A 24,261-nucleotide genomic window follows, 5' to 3' on the forward strand; every position below is an offset into this window, starting at 1 on the left:
TACATGATGTGAAAACTCAGATCCAGCACAGGCAAATTAGAAAACCAATGCTACTAATTCCAGAGTGTGATAATGCTGGGTCATCTGAGGCTGGATGGCCAGAAATTCTGAATAAATGATGCTGGCAGCTCCTAGCAGCTAATGGTTGTTTTATCATGTTTGTGCTGCATTTGGAATTTGTGAACCCGATACAAGCATATGTGCAGAGAGTGCGTCTGGATAAAACAATCACAGCTAAGATTTTTTTATACATCTTCTACTGCTAAAATGAGGCAGGTTCTTGCATTTGTTTATATCCTTTTAATCACAGAGGGCAGACTTCTATATAGCTCCTCTCCCACTAAGGCCATGGTGGTCCTGGTGAGAATTGAAAGGAGATGATGTGTACCCACGCAGACCACCATATGCCCCTTGTAAGATAGATTTGTATTTTTTCACCAGCACACATTGTGATCCTGCAATATCATGTGTTTTCTACAAGTTAGGCAAATATTGCATTGAGGCCATAAAGTTTAGTTTGTGTTTAGAATCTGAGAAAATAAAGCAGCTAGAACTCTATATTTTTATTGCCTTACCTATTAAGCTAGTATATCCTGTGGTTCTATAAGAGATACTGTTATAGAAGACTGAAATTCAGTTTTCTTTGTTCCAAATAAGTCAAAAGATTCCCCAAATCTCTGGATTTGAGTTTTCAATGTTTAGGAAATCAATTAAACAAAATTCACATACCAGAGAAACAAAACAATATGTTGCCACTGGTTTTTAGTCCATTAGACAAATTATTCTTTAGGGATTAATTTCAGTTAAATTCATCATACCTGAGAACGTTTGAACAACATTTGCTAATACCTTGACCTGGAGGCTACAGACTAAATGAAAAGTAAAATCTCTACCCATTTGTTGCTGGGTTTTCAAAAGCCAGAATGAAAAAGGATAACAATGGAAGTACCATAAAGTGAAATATCTATGAAAAATAGATAAATTAATTCACATAGTGATTATTCACATACAAAAAAAAATTTTTAATATTGTAAAAAACTATTTTAAAGGCATTTAAAAATATGGATGGGCTTCCTCTTCAGCCAATTATAAAATATTTTTTTTTCTGCTGCATTATCCAGCTTTGAAATCAAGTACTTTGAAGTATAAGTATCTGGACTCCACAGGGAAGTTCATTATTGAAGAGGTGCATATCCATGAATAAGGAAGGTCTCTCCTGGAAAACCTTACAGGACATTTTTTAAAGTTTCTAAGATGGAAGCAGAATGGAGGAAAAATTATCTGCCATAGGGGCTCCTGTTTATTTTGTAAGAGCAAAACCAATTCAATAGGCCATATTAATTTGCCATTTACTCAGTGTTCAGTTATGAAGTATATGAGACAGAATGCACCTAGATGCTTTACTGGATGGAACAGCATGCTACTAGGAAGCTACTGCCTGTAGTTAGAAAAGAAACCCCAATTTCCTCATTAGGAAATAGATGTAAATAATTCAGGGATGTGATGTTTTCCATGGAGATACATGATGCATTTAATGCATTTTAAACAGTTGAAGGAAACTCCAAAGAAATGTACCTGCTTTCACAAAGATCAACAGAGATATTTATATTAATGTACAGGACTTTGGATCACATTGCTGCCCACAATAGTATAGTTTGTTTATTAAAGACAAACTTGTGTTTAAGACATTGAGAAAACTCTTTGCACTTCCAGCAAACCTGTAAACAAACACAAACATACCAAAACTATAGAAATAAATTTGCTTGTCACTTTGTCTCTTGCCTTTCTTCTTGATATCCCCAAAGAAAACCCCTATCTTGCAAGTGACCTTATCCTTATCTGCTTTGGAGAAATAATTTAAATAAGTGATGTTAACAAATTTTGCAATTTGTCAGCTAACCTATAGGCTTTATTGGACAATCACTGAAACATTTCAGGAAGTACAATGCCTGGATGAGTGGTCTGTGCTTACCCATGCTGCCTGTACCTATATGGGCGTAGTGGGCTGTGATTGCCCACTGTACACTTTCTGTACAGATAGAGAGATACCACATACCACCCACATATGCCCCAAACCTGCTGTGTGTACTGTTCAAGTGTAGCTATGTGTTCTTTCGTTTGGATTTCAAATGACATTTTCATTTTAAATTTAAGTATTGAGCCATAGCCAAATCTGTGCTATCATCTAGGTTTACACGGTCATTATAAAGCTTTGATAAACATCTAGGCATAACATATAGTTGAGTGCAATCTATCTAATCTATCTGTCTATCTCCTTGCAATTCTTCCCATATACGGGACATAAATCTTAGGCAGAGATTTGAGAATGTATTAGGATAGTATCAAAAGAGATGAAAATCACAGCAGTTCCAGCTAAAAGCCCTTCCTGATTTGTTAAGCAAACATAAAACTGAGTTGAGAATTTCCCAGATTCACCTGGTTCAGCTGTATACAAAGAGCAGCTAAATTAAATGATCTTTCTCACAAAGGTCAAAAGTTAAGTGTCCCTGGTTACATGAGGCCTCATGTCTAATGGGATGATAATCCAATTCTATGGCATCTAGAAAGAATTCTTCTTGTAGTTATTAAATATGCATGTCTATCCCAAGCAAAATATATTGGAGCAGTGAGAAGTGGAGATAATATATCGCACCAGAGTACAGTTGCAAAAATATCAACTTGAAACAGAAGAGCAGGGAAGAAAAAACAAACTAAACCTCCCACAGACAGTTCCATGGGGTAAAAAGAATTGGAAAATATTTGCAAAGTCAAATACTCATAACAAAACCTGAAAGAGAACCATGCTCACACTGAAGTTACATGATTTTTTCTCAAGCAATGTTTATTCTAATTTTGATGCAACATTTTACTAATCACATTAACTGCTGATAAAAGAAAGAACAGGACTTCATCTTTCAGGGAAGTAACTCCACAGCAGGTATTGTTTCCACAGACAATCGCCCATATAATCTGTATGATTCTCCTATTTTCAAGCAGATAAAATTGCAACTGTCAGTTGCAAAAAACCTGAAAGGTCATTCTGGAAATTCTGGTTCTTTAACCAGAAACCTTACAGACAACCAAGTCCTTTTAGTCCTTCAGGGCTGTTAACTACCAGAATTGCACAGAGTTAAGATTACTAAAACTCACAAGAAATTTTAGTCTTCCATTGTGTCACACTGCTTTCCACCAACAACTCGGGAAATTCTAAATAGGTAAACATAAGAGGCAGATGCCAACCCTCTGATCAAGGTGAGCATGATGAAATGCTACCTGCATTTGAATGGTACTGCTTGCTAGGTGTAGGATGTTCTCTGGAAAAGAGTACAGCTTCTTCCAGTGGTTAATCACTTTGCTCATTAGAAGTATGGGCCTTACTTGTAGTTAGACTGCCATACTTTGTCTGGGAAGCCACCAGTCTGCTATGCCCCTCTCTACTTGCTTATAGAATGTAATACAGAGAAATGCTTTTTGTCCCGGGAAATCCACTATACCATTATAGCTTGATAATCTTTTTGATATACTGATTTTGTGAAGATCCACTCAAACATTTTGTCCAGTACTTAACTAATTTGTAGTGTTATTTTTGTACTTAACCTTCTTCTTAAAATAGGAACACCAAAGGTGCACACAAATTCCCATCAAAGCCTCAAGATAATGAGCATAAAGTAAAATCTCCCCTTTATTGCTCAATACTATCCTGCTTATACAATAAGGACTTCAGCTGCTACTTTAACCACATGGAGGTCAATATAAGTGCCTAAACTTTTCCAGAATTGGTGTTTTCCTGAGCACATTTCCTCTTTCCATGCAAATAGAAGGCATCACTCATTCCTGAGTAGCCCTGTATTCAGGGGTCCTAGAGCAGGTTGTATTTGATCAGAGAAAGCCATTGCTGTATGAGCTCTTAAGGCAGCAGCCTTCTGGCTGGTCATTCTCCTTCCTTCATCATTTACTGCAGCTGTGACTCTACATTAAACACTCCCCTCTTCCTGGGAGAAGCAGAAAGAGGGGAAGCAGCTGAGGAGCCAGGGCAACGGTGGCTGTCTGAACAGAGTTCCCCTCAAGTCTGCACAGATCTGCCGTTGCCAGACCTGTCACATGTCATTTCCCAACCAGACTGCACAAAGGGCTGAATGATTGAGCTGCTGGTTGGCAGCACTTCAGAAGGAGAGGTCTGTTTTGGGCTGAGGCCCATCATGCCATCCCAGCAAGGAAGGTGGTTTTGGTGAGTTACTTCACAGCTGCCTCCCTCCATCCCCCTATCCCTACTAGCAGCTGCTCTCCCACTTCCCTCCTGAGACTCCCCCGCTATGTGGCAGGGGCCAGCTGCAAGTTCAACTCTTCAGACTCTCCAGGGACAGGGTGAGTGGCAGGACCTCGCTGCCCAGCACTGGGGGTGCTTTGCCACTGGTAACCTTGTGCCAGACACTGCATGAAGCCAGGAATGCTGCACAGCCTCTGGCAGGGCATTCCCCTGCAAGTCCCAGCCTCCTGCTCCTCCATGAATGGGCACTTCAGTGGCACTCCTCCAAAAAGAATGGGAACCTCAACAAGCAGAGGCCAGCAACCAAGACTCCCCAGGTAAGCTGCAGACTAAAACAAAGAAAGAAACATCCAAGGATCCAATAAACCCTCAAAACCTTTGCAGCAACTCAACAAATGGAGCTGGAAAAATCACCTCTGGATTTTTTTCTCATTATCCTTCCCTAACAATGTTCGGCCTTGTACCAAGCACTACCTAGCCCAGGGAACTGAACAGCAAGGAGCAAAGCAACAGAGACAGTGAGTAGTGTGACCTATAAAGGCACTGAGGATTGTGTGAGGTGGCTGCTGTACTGCACTCTGAAGCAACAGGACTGACAGAGCACAGTCCGCTTGTGTAAGGTTAGGTTTGAAGGTCAAGCAGGAGAAGAGCCCATCTGCAGATTTAACAGCACTGATACATTTCCATTTTAAAATTTCCCTCATAATAGAATTTTCATGAGACTCGTCAAGTTTCACACATGCTTACACATTACTTATCACTGTGGTATTTGAGCACCTTAGACCAGCTGTTTCACATGAAACTTGTAGCCATAGGCCAAAATCTCAGGAGGCTTTGGATTTATATTAGTAGTTCCTGTTCAGTTTTGGGTCCAACACAGACTTCAAACTACTAAGATGTCTTGAGAACCTTAGATACAGAGGTTCCACTTTGGACTGATGTTTCTTCTTTTACCAAAACATCACTTAGATAATTTCCACTGAGGTCACTCTCTGTGCATCTGTCTTCTTTATCAGCATATTCCCAGTGTGTTCCTTGTTGCACACTGTTTTAATTAGTGTCAGACAGTCTTGTATATTCAGCAAAAAACTCAAAATATGACAAATGTGATTAAATGTTTCAGTTTTGAGAACATCAGCTTAGGTAAGCTTTTACACAATAAGGCATTAATAAACTTTTGCATACAATATAAAACAATTTTCTGTGATTGATTAACCGTGTGCTGATTTTAACAATGATACCAATGGATGAACACTACTCATTGTGTAGGCAGATACAGTTAGAGAGATATACATTAAAATTATCACAGAATTAGGAAGTAAATAAATGTTTAAGTCAAATATTTGGTTTTTTTATCCTTTGAATCTAATGATTACAAAGTTTATTGGATGTTTTACATTTTACTCAGAAGCAATCATGGTTATTATTGATAGAAGAAAATAGAGAAGAATTGAAAATTTAAAATTTCAATAAAAAACTGTTTTACTAAATTTGTATGCACTGGAATATATGTATTTGTAGTTGCAAACTATGTATTAGACTCAAAGTGAAACAGGGGAGAATAAAATACCTCAAGGTCCCAAATGATATAAGGAAGGCTCTATATATTAAATGTTAAAATTATCATCAAGTGTTAGGCGTATATACACACCACTGCTCTCTACTGGGTTAAGTCAGAAATGCTTATCTTTGACTAAATGCCTACACTGCCACTAAGTGAAATGATTTTTTCCTTAGATCACTTGATAAGAACTTGTTTACAGAGCAACAACAGGTTTTAACACTGATGTTTAGCATAAATTAAGGTGGCCAGGTTGTGTAACATAGTGTCAACAAATCCTATGTCGGGTAGTTGCATCTCAAATTCTGTTACTATAAATGAGATCTAAAATTATGGTAAAAATTGAACATACTTTTTTTTAAACCATTCCTACTCATTTAAATGGTATCAACTACCCATTCAAACTGCCTGTGTCTTTGTTTCATGCCTCTGGTCCCCATAGGCAGAGCCATCCCAAACACCAAGCAGTTCAAAGAAGCAGATAATTAACTACTGCCTATTGTACAAATTGCACGTTTTCAATTAATGTTCTACCTCACAGGCAGGGCAGCTAGTTTTAATCAGTCTCTTGACATCAACTATTGTGGTTACTGTTCTCAGATACTAGAAGGCACCTAGATGGTGCCATGCAGGCAGACTGCAGCACACAGCCCCTTCAGTTGGTCTCTGCTGTGTGTAGTGCACCTTCCTAAACATTTGAAAGAAAAGGTTATAAGGTGAGGGATTCACTAAAGGTCATTCTTCTTGGGAGGGGCTGTGCGTACAGTGTTCAAATGGTTTTAAGTTCCTACACTCAGTTTTCATAGCTTCAGGCCTAAGCCATGCTAAGGAAAACAGAGATCAGGTGGACACAAAGGCAATTCGCAGCCATTTTCTATTTCATCTGGCTTGCAGCAAGCTCTGTCAGCACCACTGCAGCCTGGTGTAGTTTAGAGCAACCTTGAGACTACTCTGTCTAACTCTGGTGGCCTTACAGGAGCTGCAAAAATGGCTTTCTTTCTTGGTTGGTTGTTTGGGGGTTTTTTGGGTGCCCTGTGTTAAACACAGATTAGGTAATTATAACAGCCAGGTTTAGTTCCTGTAGTTTTGGGTTTTTTTTTTTTTAACATAACACTAAAAATTTCATCACACCAGTGAATTAAAAATATGAAGTGTTTGGATTTGGGGTGGAGGTGGGCAAGAGAAGAGAGAACAGAAAACTCAGGGAGGAGAGCAAAAAAACACACTTCATTTTCGCAAATAGGAGAATGACCTTTATAATGCAGTTGGAGCCTTGCTTCTTGTCAGTTATGGGTCAGTGCCCTATTACTGTATTGTCCGCACACCATCACTGCAGCAGTGCAGCCGCACCCCTAGAGGGAGGTTGTGTCAACATTTCTATTACAAACCCCTCTTTCCAGAAGGTTAAAACCTGCCTGTCAGCAAGGAAATAACTTTATTAAAAAGAAACCTTGATAAAAATCCATTTGGCCACTTTCAAATGATTACAGCCTTGTCCCAACATAAGAAACACACTGGGTTCAAAGTTGCTCTCATGCAACTTTAGAAGGGTTTTGCATGAACCCCTTGCCTGGCTTGGCTGCACCCATGAGACTTGGGGAGGGAAGGCACTGAAGGAAGTGCCTGGCTTGCTGTAACTCCTCACTACTTCAGTGCCCCGGGCCCTTCCTGGAAAGGCTGCTGGAAGGTGAGATTTTCCCAGAGACCCAGTCCTGCATCAAGTCCCTCATGAGCTGGAGCCCAGAATCAAAAGATGGGAAATGTTTCATTTCACCAGAGACATCTTCAGATGCCTCTTTCTAGTGGAGGTGACTTTTGCTCCTGCTGTGGAAACAGCAGCTTTGGAAAAACAGCAGTGACCCATTTCAGTACAACTCCCATTAACACAAGGGAAGTGCATCAACCCCTAATTTTAGGTGAAAGCTAGGGTTACAAATATGTATATATACATATAAAAAATTATACTAAACCTGGATTTGGCTCCATTTATTTAAAAAAAAAGTTTATAAACATACACTGAAGCCATACACAAAAAGAAGGCTTTTAGAGGACTCAGAGGGGTCTTTCTGTTGTAATAGGTACATTTACTTGGGTTTTCAATCAAAAAAATCCATTTTATGTGTATATCTGGCTGGGAGATTTACATATCCAGGCAGAGTTTTAGGGAGTCAGTCTCTTGTGTGTAAATAAGAGATGTCATTTGTTAAGATCTAATAAAAAAATCTTTAAATCATGTACTTTAAATTCAAACCTCCCCCTTTAAATTGAAAACAAGTCTGAAGCTAGCCAAGTCAGAGAGGCTATTTATTCTGTAGTGCAAGCTCTCTAACTTTATGGGAATTTTCTCCGTAAGATAGGTGGTTAAAATAAATAAATAAAAGAAAATGAACTATGGTGTATTAAAGTGTTTAAAAAAAAGGAGGTTCAGATGCCCTTCCCACTATGTCTGCTTTACTTTTGAGCTATTTTGATCATAAATAAAACAACTTTAGATCAAAACTCTGCATCAAAACAGAGCCAAAACAGTTAAGTCCACAACATGACTGCATGGCTATGAAGGAAACAAGTTTCTTCAAAACACGGAGTTGAAACTGTGGCAGCCTCACAGAGCATTAGAGACTTCTGGGTCTTTGTGAAATATTAACAAAGAAGAAAATTCCAAGATAAAACCATGGACTGAAAAATACTGTCAGATAGAGGGATCAGAGTACACTGTGGCTTCTCAATTTGCCCCCTGAAAAACACAATGTACAAATTAACCACTGTGTCCCCTGAATCTCAAATTAATTGTCAGCCAGAACAGTAGAGAGTAGGTCAACTGTATACCGCAGTTTGGTTCTGCACCTCGGTTTCCACATAGGCAGTACCTAAGCCTAGGACTAATGTCATGAGGAGGAAAAGAGAATGCAACTGAAGAGAGGAAAAAATCTCCTTGTGTTCTTCTAATCACTGCCATTCTGTTTGCTTTTCATGAATCCCCAGGACTTTTCTGCAAATACAACATCTGAAGACAGTCAGACCTGCAGGTGTCTAACAGCTACTCCACAGCTGTAAGGATTTTGACTTTTTCCTTTGTTTCTCGATTGTTTTCCTCTCCTAAGTGTCAAAATCTTGAATCATGGGATTATTCTTTTAAGTGATGACATGATCTTTCTCTGCAGATCCGTCCACTTTCAACACAGCTTGTCAAGAACAAGAATCTTTAAACAGTTCTTAAAAAATTAACAAGAAAAATCTGCCAACTGAGATCCCTTTTGAATGGCAGGGCAGATTAAGGAGACGTTACAATTCTGTGGACACTTCTAAAAGCTGTGGCCACATTGCGTCAGACTCTTTTAGCAACACTAATGTTTGGATCAAATACATGAATACAAGGTGAAGGAATGAAGGCTGATTCAGGAATGCAAGATCCATTAAACTATGCAAGTATGCATGAACTGTAAAAAGTGGATCCCATACATATCAGCTATAGCCCTTAGCTGTTAGCAGGTGTGAATCAGTCAGTTGTACAATTCATTTGTCTACCTAATTGCACTGAAGATAGGCTTTTACTTTGCCTATAACATCACTAATGAGTAGGTTTTCAGTTTGATCTAACTAATTAATTCTTGTTAACTTCCTTTGCATTGCTGTTCTTTTAATTTAACCAGAGACAGCACTAGAGTTGCTACTAGTGTTTAGTCTCAACTAGATTACTCCTATTCATTAAGGTCTGTAATTGTTGGTCATACCCTCACAAATGGTCATTACAACCTCTGGCTTGCATATTGAATAACAGCAATTTCCTGGCTTCAACAGACTCTCATGTGAGGGAGGGGAAAATGCTAATAAAGAAAGAATGAATGATTCTCTGCTTCATTCAGTGCTGTGTAGATTTCCTTTACAGCAGAAATTGTACTGAGGTGGTAAAACGGGTTTCTTGCAGGCCCCCTACCTCCACCCTGAGTGAAAACAATAAGAACCAAGTCAAGCATTCCCTGCTACTGTGATTACAGCATCCGTAAAAGTGATTATATGGCTGCTGTAATCAACTTCAATGAAAGCTGCCTGTTAGAGCTTCAATAATTACTCATTTCTGTTAACAGCTTGCTTTCAGTTTAGTACTTTGAGGCCTAGGGGAAAAAAATTGGTGTTTTAATAAAAGATCCTGTGAATGCAGTATTTTGGGGGTAAGAGCTTGTGTGTGGGCAAATTAAAAAAAAAAAAAATGCACATGCAACTTTTTTGTCCTGTGCTCAATAGCAGCCCCTTTTCATTTAAGCTCAGAATCTATTTAACCAGCAACAAGCACAAGTTCATACAGGGTTCAGTCATGTACTGAATGTTTACTGAAGGAGGCACAATAGTTTAAATAAAGTGGCGGTTTTAAATATTTTACCCATTTCTTTAAACAAATTGCCAATCCTTAAACTCTGTTTTAAACGCATTTCAAAAGCAAAATACGACAAAGCTCTCTTTGAATAAAACCACCACTTTTGTCATACTATGCCTCCTTCGTCTTGATGTATTTTATTTCTGCAAAGCTCTGGAGAAGAATGGAGCTTACAGAAGTTAAGGGCTCATTTTTAAAACAAAACAAAAGAACCATTTAGTCTGAGATTAAAACAACACAGGTCACCATTGCCCTCCAATGTTTGATGTTCTGCAGAGCAATGACACAGCTAGGGATAAGGGAGGCAGTCTGCAGAGAATTAAAGTTGACAAACAGTTCCACCTCAAACTTAAAATCCCAGGCAACCTTTTTTGAAGTTAAAATAAACCCTAAACAAGAAAGAGTGGAGAAACCACTCCTCTTGTTTAGACAACTTCATGGCTATGCTTTTATTTCTCTTATGTGCCTACACACTTCTCTTTTTGAGACAAAGAAACCACCAAAAACCTAAAACTAGAAAGGAGGCTCTTAGAGTATCCTACGGAAAGCTAAAATAGTTTAACATGCTGTAAGATCTTATAAGAAACTCAGTGAAGTCTGCATAAGTAGAAATTAGGTTGTTTTTTAACCTGGAATCTTTCTCCACTTTGAGAAGGTTTACAGTAAGATTTCCTTCAACTCAAGGATCAAGCTTCCTGAGGGACAAGCTCTGCTCTGATGAGGAGCTACTGGTCATGGTTGCTGTCCCTGTAGGAGTTCTAACAAGCGACACAGGCTGCTGGAGACAGAGGACATGCTATGAAGAGCACACTGCTGCATCCTTTTAACAGGACTGTGTTTCCTGCAAAGCCTTGCAGCCGATGGCAGCTTTTGTACTAGCTAGATGAGAAGCTGGGGTGACTTAGTTCCCCTCAGAGCTCCCAGTGGAAGGAGTTAGCTGCTGTCGCACCTTGTACATGATGCCCAAGCACATTTCTTGATCTGGTACGTGAATGGGAGGGGAAGCACTTGCTGCTTTAGCACCTGATCAGCAGCATCAAGGAGATCTTAGCTCTATGAACAAAACATATAGCCTTTCTTTAAATCACCTTGGCCCAGAAATGCAAAATTTGTTCCCTGTCCTCAGTTTATCTCAAAAAGGTGAAGTAACAGAAAAAATGTTATTAATGTCTTGAGTGTAATACAGCACATGACATTTACATAGCATCTTTCATCCTGAAGGATTTCACAGTACTTTATAAATTATATCCTTATAGAAATTGCTCCCTCATTAGAATGAAGACAATACTGGGGTATAAGTCAGCAGCCAGTTCGACAAATGCTCAGCAGTACCAATTTGGTCAAGGACAACAGCTGGAATTATCTACTCATGCAAAGAATGGCATGAATTATAGAGAATCTAATTTTCCTTGGTACCTGAAATCACTGCTTTATTGTGCATGCACAATTTGGTTGCATCCAGTGGAATTTTGATAAACCTTCCACTGTTTCTGAGGACAGAGCATTCTCAAAAGGATGACACTGCTTTCCCTGGTGGTCCATCGGAATGCAATTCTGCTATGAAAGAAGGCACCATGAATCACCTGTGTATCAACCAGCTGCGTAGATATGGTTTCAGTGTAGGGCAGTATCTTCAGCTGGCATAGTCCCATTTACTTGAAAGGATCTATTCCAAAGTTATCCTCTGGGGTTTCACTTCATAAAATGATTCCATTTTACAATTTAATTTTCCTTTCCTGAAGGAAGTGTTGACAATGGACATATAGCATGACCATAAACATTAAAAAAGAAGAAAATAAAGTGTTATTTTCCCTGTGAACATCAAAGGATGAATTTTTGGTCTTGCTCTTTTCTTTTTGTCACCTGTGTGCACTCTGGAGTCATCTTTTGTTCTCTCTACTTCCTTACAAGAGACTGCACTGAGGGCACTCAGCCTTGCCCCCAGGGCAGAGGTTCTCTCTGAATGGACAGAGCACTCTTGAAGTCTAGGGGCTCCTGGTGCAAGATGGAGGAACATTCCTCTGCTTTACATTGTGTGCAGCAACCTGACCAGTGCAGATCATTATGCTCTCAGAGGGTGCACATCTGTCACATACCTTCCATCCTCTCCTTTTACTCAGTTTGATTTAGGTGTGGCCTGATTAGACCAAAGTATTTGGACACAAAAGGAATGTGAAAAAGAGGAAACAAAAATTTTCAAGCTACTTGGTACTATGTAATTACCCAAAAAAAAGATTAAATCTGATCTGATTTTTATGAGTTTGTTTTCTCTGAAAATCAAGATGGGAGTCTGCAAGTCCTCATTCAGAAACTTCCATCACACAGGAACTGTCAATAGATCAATGCTTGCAGGATGAGGAACCTGTAGAAAGCCTTTCACATACCTATTTGTCTAGGCAGCCTCTTCAGTGCAGATCAGTAAGAGTTACACTGAAATTAGTAGGAACAATTTTTCCTGTCATGTACCTGATCTTAATATATTTTTGCAAGTAATTTAACATGAAACAAAATCATAAAGCATCCTTTCATTTTCTATTATGTATCCAGTATGTTATTTCTGTAGGAAAACTAATGAGAACAAATTTTGTGTTTCTTTGGCTATAGGAATGGAGATTTTATCTGGTCTTTATGCACTAGTACAAAAAAATTCAATATGGCCCATAAATGCAAAAGCATCACAATGCTACTTATTATAACCTGTCTCCAGAATTTTGCATTAAGCAGACTAATGCACAAGCCCCAAAACTGTTAAAGCAGCTATTATGCTATATAGTAGGAGAATGTTGTAAACAAAATGCTTATACTTGAAAACTGCAGGACATCCTGAGCATGGCCACTTTTGCAAACTTCTGTAACAAGATTCAACATTGAACCTTTCACACTGACAAATAGGAAGGTTTGGTACAAAGTATGGGAGAGCTGTCTGGGAATTGTAATTTCTGCTCCACAAATAGCTTGTGTCCCACTGGTGCTGAGGTAAAATTAAACATTGGGAAAAATATATTGAGCCTTGATCTAATTTTCTTTAACATTCAAGAAACTTATCCCCCCAAAAAAGTAGAAGAAGATGAAGCATGATCTCTTTCTTTTCAGTTGTTCATGACAGGCCACTGTGTCCAGCACAAGCATCAATGACAACAAGAATCAAAAGCTGCAATTCTTTTTCTTTTTTTGATGAAAAGCAGTAACACAGAAGTGTTTGTGGAGTCAGCTTAAACTCAAATTTCTCAAACCACCACTAAGGTGGACAAAAAAGTCAGGATATTCTGATGTACCTACTTTCTTAAGACAGGAGACTGTCTTTAAGTCTTTCACGGGAGGAGATGATTAAGACAAACTTGTTATATGCAAGAGGTATGCAAAAAGCAGTATCTTTCTCTAGACCACCTTCTGGCTATAGGATAAAATTACAGACACTAAGACCTTCCCACATATGATTACAGCCTAGCTGATTTTAAAGACACTTCCCTCAACCCCAAGTGGATAAAATTGCTCTTTTCTTCATAGTCATAGCAATTTCATTGGCTCAGTGACCTATATTCTGACAAAGAAAGAATTATGCGACACAGATTTTTGCCTGCGTCGACAATCATTAAAAATTATGTTAATAGAATATTTGATACCTTTGTGAGAGGTGAAGTAGGTGTGAATGACAGGGAGATAATTTCTAGATGCACAAACTGTAGAATAAAACATGCAACTCCTGTATGAGTCCCTTCACCCACTGATTTTAATTGCTTGCATTTTACAGGAGAAACTGTACTCAGAGAAGTGAAGCCACATGGTCCAGCTGACATTGCAGGGCAGTCAAGCAGCACGGAATGGTGCTGTCTCTTGGTTACCAGCCAACTGCATCACCTGGAAGAACTTACTGCAACTGCCCCTTTCACTCCAAACCATTTGTGCTTTGAGAGAGATAAATACTGAATGAAATGACTGCAGTGACCACTTCTTTTGCATTCAGCAACAAAAACTGCATTTGAGAAGATGCACACACTTGACACTAACTTCTGTAGTAGACCTCCTTCCCATATGGCATGAAGTCCCACACAGCTAATCCTATATGACTTGCTACACCTTCTTTCACTTCCTCTCTTCTTAATGTACCTACAGTAGCAGCAGCAGCATGACATAATGAAATCTATAAAATATTAATTTTATATGCTCTCCAGTGACCAAAAATGCACTCTGAGATTTATCAGGAGGCACCTATGCTGACAGTAGGAGAGGGTCTGGGTACAAGGCTATTGCTAAGTCGATTAAGTAGGCCCCAAAATAGACACAACTTTCTAATTAAATCAAAGAGCTTGAATCCCATCCAGACCCAGCTATGAAGCCAGAGCTGTGTGGGTGGAACACGTTCAAACTGGCCCGTGCTGCCATGCTGGGCAGAGCACAGTGAGGAACCCGACGAGTGGTTGACAGCATGTAGGACTGCTTGGGGCAGGTGAGTACCATTCAGACATCTCTTATCTAGCACAGAAGGGACAAAAAGTGGAAGAAGTTACTATTGTGACCAGAAGCCACTGGGATTAAAGAGCACATCAATTCCGCAAAGCTCTGTGGCAGAAGGTGAAGCAGTCGGTACAAGCAAAATAAGACACAGGTACTTGTTAATGATGCCACCAGGAGCACAGGTGGTCAGCATCCTGCCTTCCTTGGAAGCAGCATTTACCAGTAACAATTGCTAATAAGGGACTCAAAATCTTCCAGCTGATGGCTGACCGGTCATGAAGGACACTTGTCCTGTTCACAGTAACAGTTCACAGAAAGCACTCCCCTGCTCTTCTCACACCTTGAAATACAGTTTAAAATTCTACTAGGGAAGATGATATGCATAATTCCTTGCTTTCTTAGTGCTCCCATGGAAGTAACCAAAATAGACAACATCTGATCATTTTTTTTCCCCACAATGTATCTGAAAATATTCTCCCAGAGAGAAATTATTAGATGTGACTCCAAATTGAGAAGGCGCAGATTGACAACACTATCAATCCATTCCATGACTTGCCACAGTTTAAAACCCCAATGCCATATATGGAAAAAAAAAAAAAAAGGTGAAATATCAATAAGCTTTTGTATCTTTTAAAGTGTGTTTATTAGCTAAATGTCATGTTCTTACAGAAATTTAAAATAAAAGATTTTATTTCTGCCAGTGCCTCTGCTCTAGGTGGAGCACCACCTCTGACTTTTGCAAGGAGATAGCAGAACTCAAGAACTATCATCCACCTATAGCAGCAAGTTCCAGAAGTTCACTGCCTGTCTTACAAGGAATTACCTCTTATTCTAAAATGCTCCTTCTGTCTTTTTATCTGTGCCTGTAGTTGTGACATTGTGAGTGTCGGTGAATAGCAGTTCAGCTCATCCTCTGCCTTCATGGTTTTGCAAATTTTGTTAATTTCCCTCCCACCTTGATCATTCTTCATCTACTCCTTCTCCTTTCCAAACCCTGGGAGATGACACAACCAACTTTTCCCCATCCTGAAAAGTCATGGTTATATCTTATGTTTTGATTACTAGCATTTTACCAGATTTCAATCAGTAAAAGAACATTTTTTTTCTGGAATCAGTCCAGATGTATTTGTTTGGTGAGGAAAACTACTAAAGGCTTTTTGAAATTGAGATTTATATCTCCACTGGCTTTTTATCTACATGCTAATGCTGGTAGAGCACGTCAGTGTGGCATCATTTCGCTCTGCAGTAGCCCTGGTGACCTCCAACAGAGGATGTTTGATGCCATGTGCCCAGTGGCCTTTCTCTGAGATGTACTTACAGCCCACCTTTCCAGGACTATCAGTCAGTGGCACATGCATTTCCAAGGCTCTCTTCTACAGTTGTTTGCTTAACTATCAAAACCAGAGCAGAACCACAAACTGCTTAAATTAGTTCCAGGGTTGGGACAATGCTCACATGATCTACAGCAAGCACCTGCACTGTTAGCAGGGAGACAAAAGGTAGTCAGGTGAGCTGAAACAGCCTAAGCACAGGCCAAGCCCTGCACACCACACAGCCTCTGGACTTGCAAACAGGATCTGCATGTAGGGACAGCAGCACACCACACCCAGACTCCTGTGTGAAACTGAATGCCTCACAACAAAGCTGCTCCAGCAGAAACTGGGCTGAGACAAGAGTGCAGCATGATCCTTGCTTTTGTACCAAGAATCATGTGAATGCCTGCTTAGAGCACTGACACCAAAGTCAGGGGCTTCCACTATGATTAAGTCATCTGTGATGTTGAGTTTATTAACTGCAAATAAAAACTCACTATAAAGTAGAGCACATCTGACAAATTTCTGCAGTTCCTCACTTAAAATCAATGTCAGTGACTGAATAAGAAAGTCCTATTTCTCATGATTCTATTATGGAAAGAAGTCAAACTAAACCTGAACCATGAACTGTTTCAAAATGTTTCCCAAAGCTGGAAGTAAACTTACATTATTATTTTGCAAATTTTGCTGATCCCAGCTCTCAAACTGAAACTGAAGATAAACAGAGACCTTTTCATCTTGAAACACCAGTTCAGCTGAACAGCAACATCCCCATGCATATTCTGTGCAACAAGAGGACAGCTTGACTTTAAGAGTCCTTTAAAAACCACCATCCTACCCCATGTCTGTTCTTTTCTCCCTTCCTTGTCACAATAAACACCAGAAGATGGTCACAAACTTTCTTCCCTCAGGAATCCGCTACCCTCAGGCACTACCTGCTATGGTGAGATTGAGGTAAACTGCTTCTTGTGACTGCTGTTTCTCATTTGGCTGTTGTTCACCAGCCTTAATTTCCTTCAGCAATTCCACAACTATACCTAGTGGCAAGAAGATATAAATGCGTGATGGATTTGAATTTTTACAAGGGAGAGAGAGACAATTTTACCTGCCATCAAGCTAATCCTTCCATCATTCCCACTCCTCTGGCTAGTCCTTGGCCCACCTGTATTCCTGGCAACACTTTTTTTCTCATCTGCAATATGGTCCCCCACACTAAGTTTCGGGTTTTAAAAAACCCAATACAGTCCATGAACTAAAAATGATGCTCATGGAAAGGGGAGGAGATGGAGACTCTTTGTTGTAAGGGACTCTGTGAACAGAGTAACAAAGAACTGTTACTGGCTTGGAATCACAGCTCAGCTAAAACAGCTTCGGTCCCAGCTGGATCTGACCCAGAACAGATTCAAGCATACTGGTTCAATTCCCTGGTTATAAGTGTCTTCTTGTAATGATAAGCTGTAATCATCAATTAGGAAGTGCTCATGGTGAGGTAGTGCTAGAATTCATGTAAGGAAGGTCAACCGTGGGCCCGGGTCTCATAAAAATTCCAAACTGGAATAATAATCTCTATGCTGAGCAAACATTTCAATATTGACATAGCTAAAGCACAGTTGAGATGGGGAAAAAAGGCAGGAAGCATTTGTCATTTATAGGAAAACAATGAGTTATACACATTCCTTATAGTAAAGATGTTATAGATTCCACTGGGCACCATGCAATTGTATAGTCCTTGTATTAATCCCTAGCTATATTCAGCAGAGTGTATCAATAGATTTAAATATTTATGAGCTTACAAACATGACAGGAAGCAGACATACCCAGTGTTAGTAACACATAATTGTACCATTCTTCCTCATAAGCAGTACCTTGATGTTCTCAGCTAAACTCAGGTGAAAGGTACCTAATGAGAGACAGGGCAGCTTTAACCTTTCTGGTGTTATCTCCTTTTGGATAATTTTCTCTGGAGCTTTCCCTGGGATAATTTGCTAACAATTCACCTCAGCCTCTGGTTAGATCAGGTTTCCAGATGAGCATTAGATGTGTGAAGAGCGCATGAAGCTGATGAAAATGTGGCTTCCACACTGCCCTCCTTTCAGCTGCTGTGTAGCTCAAGTCCAGCACTCCACTGCCCATTTTGTGGACAGACTTCCAGGCTAGATATTCATATGGGGCAAGATTACTCTCAAGAAGATTCTGAACGTGGAAAGACATAAACATGCAGTTTGTGTAATGGTGAGGGCTACATACCACCTCTGAAAGAAGTACACAGACATGGCAGTGAGTGATAAGACATCAAAAGGACTTTTAAGAGGAGAATGAGAAAATAAATAATGGCTGTCCTGGAGTCATCCTAAGACAAAGTGCATCCTCTTTTCAGCATTGGCTAAGAGCAACATTTTCAGTTCACAGTTGGTGGTTCCCAAGAGTACAGCTGGGATGTTCTAGTTTATCTTTATAAACAACAATTTAATCAGTAGAGGAATTTCTCTGTCTGTAGCTTGGATCACAACCATTCATACCATTAACAGCTTTCACAGAATTCTGAAAGAAGTCTTTTGGATTGTGTTTGCAACATTTCATTTTGTTTTGGTTTCTTTGTTAGTTTGGGATTTTTTGTTTTGTTTATTTTTAAGTAGTAGGCCAGCGTGTTATAGGTTTAAACTGACACACTGCTCTTTAAATGAGACAGTGGTACAAGATACCACGTGTTTCACAGGGCAATCCTTGCTTTCCCCACCTAGTTGAATCAGAAGATCCTTTCTCCTGACAATCTCATTCCTTTGTCATTCTCCCAACTATCAGCTAAAAATTTGTTTAATTTGCTTGCAAGGGATAATGCACAAGAAATGAAATAACAAAATAAAAAATAATGGTTTTGTAAACTGGTAATTGTTTCATTCTCTCCAGAGCAATAAAACTTTATAAAAGGAATATCAACATGCTGAAAAATCAGGGTATGGCCATTTAAGTTTCTTTTTGGTTCATTTGAGAAATAAAACACTAATAATAATAATATGTTTGGGTTGAATGGAGTCTCCTTTGATTCATCCTGTTTCTCCAATTTCTGAAGGAGGAAGAATGGAAGAACGTATGCAATTAAACTATTGGCCTAAAAATTACAAACCTCTTAATCTTTGGATGTGCTGGATACTTAAAAACTTGTTATTTCATATTGACTCAGATTAAGGACAAAACATCTTTGTTCAGATGGAAACATACTGAGAGGGCACTGCTTTTTCTGCAAGGCCTTCTTAACTCTCAAACACTCTTCTGTCTGGTAGATCTTACACTTGTTGCTCTTGGGATGTGAGCTGAAGTAAACTACTTGCAGACAATTTTCAGGGAAGAAATGAAGTGAGAGTGATGGTGTGTGCAATATTATAATTAGGTTGATATAAGAGTGGGAATCATCAAGTCTGTTCAGACACAATGTGTTGCAAATTTTTTTGCAACAAAATAATATTTTTTTTGTTCCTGGATCCCCAGAAAACACAATCCCCAAACATTAGACTTTGAAATGTGTCATTTTGTGCTGGGTAGGATTTTCCTAAGCACCTAAGGAAGTTGCCATCCTGACTTCCATTTCAATCAATGGGACTGAAGCCCAAAGTTCAGAGATTTTGCAAATTGCACTAAGCATTTGTCTTTTTAACTATCTAAATACTTTAAAGAATATTTTGACCTGTGATTTATTATGTATGTTACAGAAATGGAAATGTTAAAAATGACAACAGAATAAAAGGTGGCATTCAAACAGTAGCCAGGATTTTTTTCGGGTATGGCTGGTAACGTTCAGGGTAGTGAGAAACTGGAGTCCAAGTAATGGTACAGCCACATATGAGCATGTGTCAAAGACTCCCTCTCTGCAGCAGATGCCTTTGTTGTTCTGAATCACTGTCCAAGCAAAAATAACTATGAATTCATAGCAACCAGTAGTAGTTACAGCAAAATGTTGAAAAAAAAATGTCCCTGTGTTAGCAATTCACACAAATTTGACCACATTTTCTGATCTAAACAAATATAGGCTGAGCTCACTTCAGCCAGTTTAGCTGATGTGAAAGACTCTTCCCAAACTGCAGGGATAGATGTCAGCTTACCCACTGAAGTGAGGACTAGAGTGATGCTGATTCGGAGCTACTTTATCAGCATTTCATCACAGAAAAGCAAATCTGAGAAGAACCTCATAACCATAGGCACAGATTTGGCCAGGCTGAGGGTGTATGTAGACAGGCAGGCAAGCACAACAGGTACCAAAGACAAGGTGAGAGGAGCATCAGCATGTTAAAGTGGCTGAACCGGAGCCAGCTTACTTCCACTCAACCCACCGCAGGCATTTTCTCAGGATGAAACAGCAACAGTCTCATCATTGTTTTTTGACCAAGCCACATAGATAATGGCAAGAATTCTTAAATAAGCACTGCTGTGGCATCCTACATAATTGCTACAGATGCAGGAGATAATAACAATCTCCAGCTGCCTGTACCATTGCAATTAAAACTCTAGTAATCATTGCTGTAAGTTTGTAGGAGCCGCATGACAGCAGAAAAGTCAAACTTTCTCAGTACTAAATAATTACATCATCATGCACATAGAGCCTAAAATAGAACTAACCTTGTTCAATGCATAACATATTCCTTATTTTGGTAAGTTATGAGAAAACAAATCAAAATTTTATTTTACAAGGCGAAAAAGAAATCTGTTCTCAAAAGAGTTTACTATTACAGCATACTATATTTAACTTTTTTGCAGTGAGTTAATTTAAATAACATGTAAAAGACACGCCAAGTATTTAATACTGATTAAAGCTTATGCAGATTTCTATGGAAAAAGAAGGGAAGTGTCATTGTGACCATTGTGTTTTGTTAACTTTCACATGGCTAAAAAAATTACCCTAATCAAAAGATTTGCATTTCCTTAACCTAATAAATTGTTCTGCTCTTTATTTACTAATATACTTCATTGATCTAGTTAGAATCTTGATTTCAATGTAGGAAGGTATGTGCAGTGTCTCTGTCCAGAGAAACCAATCACTTATGCACAAACTGTTGATCCTTTTGGTTCCAGTTAGAGCTGTAATTCATTTGTCCCGCTGAACTGGATTTAACAAGCTTGAATAATAAAGATTCAGCTTCAGCTCCTCAATCATACCAATGTGTTTCTTGATTCAGTATCTTTTAAATTAATTCAGAAACTTCTACAGTTCCAAGTGAAAAATATTATCTTATCATCCTCTTGATTTTTTGATACAGTGAATAATGGAGCTATTAAAAATGAGTAAGATCAGAAAACTTAATTTAATTGATTAGTCGGTTCTGTGAAATCAACATATTTCTGTAAAAGCTATGAAAAACTGAAACAAAAGCTATTTTTTCTTGCACTTCCATATTAGATAAATAGTGTAATAAAATAGCAGTATAACAATAGTCTTCCTTCAGTTTTTTTTAAGCATCAGACAGAAGTTACTTTATTCCATAGATTTTTCACTAAACATATGTCCATTTAAAAGAGAAAGGATCATCCAGCCAGAGGAGGGAACACATAACAAAATGACTGCTAGTATCTAGGAATAGTAAAATTTGCTAGAAAAGCAAATATTCCTTATAAGAACATATAAGATTCCTTTCATGAGGAACCTGCTCTTTTTGCCCAGCAGAATCAGTGGCAGAACTAGGATAGGAGCACTTCTTCATCTTCAGCATCTGTGCATCCACAGCTGCTGCATTTCATACAGTGCTACCAGTACTGTGAGCACTGTGTGCTGTGGAATCAATGGTCATCCTTTAAGACTTCCTTTGCCAAAAATAGCCCGCAGCTTTTAGAATATACTCTACAATTAATGAACGCTTACAAGAGCTGTAATCTTGACTATTAAAAACTTACACTTTCTTGAATCTCATACTTTGTTTTGCTTTTTTTTTAGACCTTCTTCACAAAAGTCCTTTCCCAATGATAGATGCATACAGCCTGTGATCAAATGCTCCTTATCCTCTTTACATGCTTGTCAAACATGGGCTATATAACGAACTTGATTTCTCCTCATATTCATTATTTTTTTGAGCCCAGGAATGGACAAGTAGGTCTTCTTCAGCAAAACTTACATTCCTCATCAGTAATTTGTCAACAACAAAACTCTGCCATGCTCTTAAAGTCTTCTCCAATGCTTGGGAAAACTGTTGGTCCATTTGCCCCCTTTTTTATAACCTATTCTAATAAAACTCCTCAAATTGCATTTGACTGCTCTTTTCCTTTGTTTTGACCTCATCAAAGTCTACAGGCCTTAAAAATAAGAAAAAACAGAGAAGTAATCTGGTCAGAATAGTGTGTGAAATTCTGGAAAGACCATTACAATTCATAACTTTGAGCAATTCAGCAAAATCCTATGTCTGCAAGACATTAGATGAATTCCATAATACAAATACAAATATGAAGAAGACAATAAGCTGAAAACATTAACTAAATATACTGATTTACACCATCCAGAAAGTTGCCAAATGCTAGGCTCCTGCTGAATATAGTTCAGCTATTTCCCTGAATTCTAGTCAATGTAATTATGGGTTTTTATTAGAGGATTCACATATTGCCTTTATAGCTTCAACATCTATTTCAGCTTCAGCTAGAATTCATGAAAGCACATTCCCATTCCTTAAAATGCACTGCATGAGGCATATTCTGGGTCAGAGTCAACTCTCACACAAGTAAATCTGGATTAACAAAATCCACAGAGGCTAATGTACTGGTAGTAGCACAAAGCAAACAGTAAAAATGGACTCTCATCCACATATTTTAAAAGTAAAGAGCTCCACCTTATCAAACTATACAAAATCCTTGAATCTGGGAGAGAAGAATGCAGAAAATGAAAATAAAAAATTAATGCTCCCCTAAGGAGATAAAACTGGTAATGACTTAAAAGTGACTTAATTGTTCTATTTTCCTTATAGCAGTTTCCATGGAAGGGAAAGAGTAGCAGAAGGCTGAAGTTTAGCTGTTTCTTTTCTGTGCTGGAGTCTCAAAGAATCTCATATGACAATTCTGTGCTCAGTTGTTTGAACAATTTAAAACACATCCTAGGCAAGGAAGGAAATTAACACAGCTTGTTCATTCAATGGGAAAAATGAATTAGGAAGAGAGCCTGGGACACATGTTAACAAAAAACCCACTTATATAATGCATTGCACTAAGCAGCAGGTGAAGTATAAGCAGAAACTGAAAGAAGAAACACTGTTCAAAATTGAAATATCCCAGTACCAGGGATTGTCTAGCATTGATTCCTCACTGAAATTTAAAATGGAATTCAGCTGAACTGATTTCCTAATCCCTTCACTCTCAGAGCATGTTTCAGCATCTGTGGGTGCAAGGAAGAGAGAGAAGACTTTTTGGCTTCCATTTTTGGCTTTGACTTTTTGTTCCCACTGAACATTGGGGTATTACATGCACTCATTACCTGGTACAGTCCCAGGGCTGCATAGTCCTCATTTACATCAGCCTACACGTATCCCTGTCCACACTCTGTCAAAAGCACTAATATCCATGCCAAGGCAAGAATTTACACTCACTCTTTTGCAAGTATAAGCACTCACACAAGCTTCGATTTACCACCCTGTTACTCACAGGCCCTGGTGTAGTATGTGGGTATTGTCAATATTATCATCCATGCCACATTGATATTCCTAATAGCAAGCATCCCTGTACTGAATTACATAGCAAATGTACTCAACAGGGCATTGCACGACTCAGAGCATATCCAAAAAATCTGAATAGCCCAATGAAATCATGAAACAGTAAGTGGATTGCTTTCAAAGTTGTTCACATTACAAACATATTACTTATATCCATGACCCTATTTAGACACTTAAGTTCAAAGACTTGGGCCACATTTTATGTGAAGCTGATCTCCATAACAGTCAGAGCAGAGCATGGTAACAAGAAAGAAATGTAGGGATCATAAATGCACAAACTGTTTAGCACACTGCACAAAGTATCTTTGCTGTCACGCACAATAGCTTAGCAGAAAATAATCAAAAGTTTTGTTCTAGCTGAGTTACTACCACCCTGCCTGGGTCTGCTGGAAATGTAATTGTAACAGCACAAAACCAGAACAGGTTCCACTAAGATGTGAACAAAGTAGAGCCTTTAACTGGAGAGGGAAGAGAGAGTAGTTACCACATGTATTGGTTATATGGGGTAGGAAGAAGCTGCTGAAGCAAGCAGCCTTACAAGTTAGGTAAAAATTCAACTCTTTCAATAAGAATGGCTGGGAAAATATGTCACTGTTCAAATTATCTGGTCCTGCCTC

This window comes from Taeniopygia guttata, chromosome 8 (genome assembly GCF_048771995.1).
Source record: "Taeniopygia guttata chromosome 8, bTaeGut7.mat, whole genome shotgun sequence".
Taxonomy (NCBI): Eukaryota; Metazoa; Chordata; class Aves; order Passeriformes; family Estrildidae; genus Taeniopygia; species Taeniopygia guttata.